At 48.7% G+C, this 5000-nt stretch overlaps 1 protein-coding gene across 1 annotated transcript in view; it reads right to left on the reverse strand.

Annotated features, from left to right (window-relative positions):
* Window positions 1-5000, reverse strand: part of LOC135092558 (zinc finger protein 853-like) — a 14802-nt gene that overhangs the window by 8801 nt on the left and 1001 nt on the right. The gene's annotated exons all lie outside the window — the stretch shown is intronic.

The raw sequence follows: 5000 nt of genomic DNA on the forward strand, positions 1-5000 counted from the left end.
CTCCTCCTCCTCCTCCTCTTCTTCGTCCTCCTCCTCCGAGTAGAGTCCAGATTCCAGGTTGGCGCTTGAGGGGAACCGCGCGCTTATGGGTACGTTCCAGGAGCACACCCCCTCCCCCTTCCAGTCCTCCCCTCTCCCCTCCACGACCCCCCTCCAGGTTTCCTCACGCTCCCCCATCAATGCACGACTCCCTATGGTGGGGTTTTGAGTGGGTTTGAGTGGGTTTGGTGGGTTTTGAGTGGGTTTGAGTGAGTTATGAGTGGGTTGGGCGGGTTGTGGTGGGTTATGTGGGTACTGAATGGGTTTGAGTGGGTTTTGAGTGAGTTGTGGCGGGTTGGGGTGGGTTATGTGGGTACTGAATGGGTTTGAGAGGGTTTTGAGTGAGTTGTGGCGGATTTGAGTGGGTTATATGGGTTCTGAGTGGGTTTGAGTGTGGTGGAGTGGGTTTGAGTGGGTTATGGTGATGTGAGTTAGTAATGTGAGTTTTGAGAGGGTGTTTGTGGGTTCTGGTCACCTACCTTTACAATTTTTTTTTCTTTTTTTCTCTCTCTACAGTAATTCCTGGAAATGTTAACTTGTGTGGTGTTCATAAACCGAGGACTGAGTGTTCGTAAGTCAAAAGCAAGTGTTCGTAAGTCGGGGAGAAAGTGTTCGTAAGTGGGGGGGGCGTTGTATGTGTTCGTAAGTCACTGCCAGGTGTTTGTAAGCTACTGCCCGGATGTTCGTAAGTCGAAGAAAAGGTGTTCGTAAGTCGAGGATCAGTTTCCATGGGTAGTTTTCTTTAAATAGACGAATTTCAGTAGTGTATTTACTTACCTATTTACTTATTCATTTATTTTCTTTTTTTTCAGTACACTTTATTAACGTACGGAGTTTAAATGTTACAGTTTGCATCAAGTTGACGCGGGGTATCTTGTGACGAGGTGGGATTAGGTTAGGTTAGGTTATGTGTGGTTAGGTTAGGTTTGGTTAGGTTACGTTAGGTAAGGTTAGGCTAAGTTAGGTTAGGTTAGGTTAGGTTAGGTTAAGTTAGGTTTGGTTAGGTTACGTGGGGTTAGGTTAGGTTAGGTTAGGTTGGTCAGTTTAGGCGGGGTGTTCCTTATAAGCGAAAGAGCTATTTTTGCATGGGTGTTCATCTTGAAGTTGGTGAAATGACGTGGGTGTGTTTAAGTGGGTGGGTGTGAGCGTGGGTACCTATTGCAGTGGGAGGAGTGATGACAGGGTATTGCCATGGGTGAATGGGTGAGTTTACATGGGGTGTTTGAAGTGAGTGAAGTAACGTGAGTAGGTTTCAGTGGATGAGTTTACCTGGGAGGGGCTGCTTTATGGGTGGGTGAATGGATGAATTTACATGGGAGATTCATCATATAGAATGGGTGAAGTGATCTGTGTGTCGTAGTGGGTGTGGATTAACATGGCGGGTGAATTAATGTGGGGTGAAGTGAATGGGTGAGTGAATGAGTGAGGTTACATGGGATTCTGCAGTGGACGAAGTAACGTGGGTGTGTTTCCAGTGGGTGAATTAACAAGGGAGCCACTTTACGAGCGTGGGTGAGTGAAGGAGTGGGTGACTAGATGACGTGGGGTGAGTGAATGAGTGAATGAAGTACCGTGGGGTGTGTTTCCAGCGGGTGAGTCAACATGGGAGTCACTTCACTGGGAGGGAAGATGAGTTTCCGTGAGTGATTGGTTTACGATGGGTGAGCGAGTGAGTCAGTTTACATGGGGGAAGTTCTTATAGTGAATAAATAACGTAGTAGTGGTGCTTTTTCAGTGGGTGAATTAACATGGGGGTGACTCAGGTGGGAGTGAGTTTATTCTACTTGGGAGGGGTGAGTTGACGTGGGTGTTTTAAGGCGTGACCCTTGCCCTGGCCTCGCTCTATCTGGCTCTAGATATTGATTATGTCATTAGGCACTGAACACCCTCACCTCCTCCTCCTCCTCCTCCTCCTCCTCCTCTTCCTCCTCCTCTTCTTCCATCACTGACCACCGCCACTATCACCTCGCCCACTCTCTCTCTCTCTCTCTCTCTCTCTCTCTCTCTCTCTCTCTCTCTCTCTCTCTCTCTCTCTCTCTGGTGACGTAAGGAGGAGGTACTGGAGGAGTTATGGCGAGAGAAAAATATGGGAGAGGAAAACGTGTGTGTTGGAACAGAGAGAGGGAGAGGGAGAGGGAGAGGACACACACACACGAGAGCGTCTTTCTTCACGTGAGCACGAGAGAGAGAGAGAGAGAGAGAGAGAGAGAGAGAGAGAGAGAGAGAGAGAGAGAGAGAGAGAGAGAGAGGCACGAAGTATAGCCTTCTTTGGTGTGTTCTGATGAGCGCGTGGCCGAGGAGAGGGAGGAGGAGGAGGAGGAGGAGGAGGAGGAGGAGGAGGAGGAGGAGGAGGAGGAGGAGGAGGAGGAGGAGGAGGAGGAGGAGTAGGAGGTGGAGGAGGGGGAGGAAATGGAGGCAGTAGTAGTGGTAATGCGAAATGATGGAGAGAGAGAGAGAGAGAGAGAGAGAGAGAGAGAGAGAGAGAGAGAGAGAGAGAGAGAGAGAGAGAGAGAGAGTATGGTTGCAACTTAACACGAGGAACAAGAGGCGAAGACGAAGGAGGAGGAGAAGTAACAAACACACACACACATACACACACAGAAGGAGAGGACACAGGCAGGACACAGCAAGCAGGGGAGGGATGCGTGGCGTGGCGTGGCGTGGCGCTGGAGGAGGAGGAGGAGGAGGAGGAGGAGGAGGCAGCAGTAGAGGAGGTAGAGGAGGCAGCGGAGGGACAGTGTGGTGGCGGTGCAGTCTCAGATCCAAGACGCCTCCTGGACTGGCAGACGCCTTTAAAGCACCGCTGCCGCTTGTAGACATCTCGCAACTTTTAACGCTGTTTTCTCCCTAAATCTACGACTCAGGGCACTCCCATGGCCACCCACAGGACCTCACGGCACCCTGAGAACCGAGGCGCCCCTGGGAAAGCCCTCAGCACGCCCCTAAACAGCCAGGCAGGGGCCATATCTCAGCGTGGGTCAGGGTGGGGGGCGTCAGGCAGGGCGGGTGAAGGGTATTGGGAAAACACGAAGAGACTAGGATGGAATGACGGACCCCAGCGCGCCGGCGGGCAGGCACACCCTCGCCCGATCAATAGCTGGAAGAAATTGCCCAGCTGACAACTGCACTTTCACACGGGGGGCTGGAATGGGGGGCGGCGGAGGTGCAGGGGGCGGCGGTGGGCGGTGGGCGGTGGTGGTGGCGGTGGTGGCGAGGCAGCGGCGTGGTGTGGTTTAGATTCGTGGCCTCAAAAATGAAAATAGATGGAGTGAGTGAGTGAGTGAGTGAGTGAGTGAGTGTGTGTGTGTGTGTGTGTGTGTGTGTGTGTGTGTGTGTGTGTGTTTGCACCTGATACATCTTACTCACACACACACACACACAAGTAATCCCTCCCCCCGTGTCTCCTTCCCTTCACTAATCCCTCATCATCTCTTCCTCCTCCCCTTCTTCATCCTTCTTCCCTTCCTTCCTTCTCCCCCTTCCTCTCTAAGCCTCAGCCTCCCTTAATCCCCATCCTTTCCCCTCCTCCCCATGTTTCCTATTCTATCTGTTCTTCCCATCTTCTTACTTCCCATCCGTCCATCTCTCTCTCTCTCTCTCTCTCTCTCTCTCTCTCTCTCTCTCTCTCTCTCTCTCTCTCTCTCTCTCTCTCTCTCTCTCTCTCTCTCTCTAAACCTTTTTTTTTCTTTTTTCACTATCTTCCTTTTTCTTATCTCGAGTAAGTCTCATATCTTTATTTGTTGCCGAGAGAGAGAGAGAGAGAGAGAGAGAGAGAGAGAGAGAGAGAGAGAGAGAGAGAGAGAGAGAGAGAGAGAGAGAGAGACTTAAATACAAACCAAACACCATATCCATAACGAAAACAAACAAACAAACAAACACACACACACACACACACACACACACACACACACACACACACACACACAAGGAAGGAACAACAATAGCATCAGCACTAATAACCATAAAAATAACAATAACAACAATAAAATATGGATAATTGCGAAATAACATCAACGTTTTCATCTGAGGCCTGGGTGAGGTGGGTTAGGCTAGGTTTGCTGAAGTTTTGGTTAGGTTGGGTTAGGCTAGGTTTGCTTAAGTTTTGGTTGGGTTTGGTTTGGTTTGGTTTGCTTAGATTTTGGTTTGGTTTGGTTTGGTTTGCTTAGGTTTTGGTTTGGTTGGGTTAGGCTAGGTTTGCTTAAGTTTTGGTTGGGTTTGGTTTGGTTTGGTTTGTTTTGTTTGGTTTGGTTTAGATTCATTCAGTTCATTACTGTCACGGGCGATCTGTTCACTGTGTAGGTCACGACTTGGGAACACATTATATTGTGCAGGGAAATAAGGAGTCGGTGTCTGGAAATTAGTAGGCTGAGTTCATTTCCATAATCCCCCAAATACCAAACTTTTCATAGGAGGGACCGTATTCTGAACCACCTCTGCGCCGCACCTCCACTACATTCAAAGGGTTCTATATAGTTTAAGCTACACGGGCTTTTAATGGTGTTTTTACGATTCTAGTGACAGATTAACAAGACTTCTACATTACGAACAGGAGAAACGCTCTTAAGAACCCGGGTAGTCATCTCTGTGGCCTTTGAAAATTGTCGTGGTGAGAGAGCAAAGTGTTTCAGAAAACATGCCCTTTAAGTGAGTTACGCAGGTTTTAAAAAATGTTTTTATGGGATCTAGTGACAGATTAACAATATTTCTACATTATGAACAGGGGAAACACTCTTGAGGGCAGACTAATCATCTCTAGCATTTGGAAATAGTGGTGGTGAGAGAGCAGAGCGTTTTAAGGGTATTTTTTATGGTTCTAGTGACAGATTAACAAGTCTTCCACACTGTGAACAGGAGAAACACTTGAGAGCCAGGCTGATCATCTCTGTGGCCTCTGAAGACAGTCGCGTTGAGAGAACAGAACGTTTCAGAATACTAGTTAACTTAAATTCCACACTTACAAC

This window comes from Scylla paramamosain, chromosome 40 (assembly GCF_035594125.1).
Source record: "Scylla paramamosain isolate STU-SP2022 chromosome 40, ASM3559412v1, whole genome shotgun sequence".
NCBI classification, from domain to species: Eukaryota; Metazoa; Arthropoda; class Malacostraca; order Decapoda; family Portunidae; genus Scylla; species Scylla paramamosain.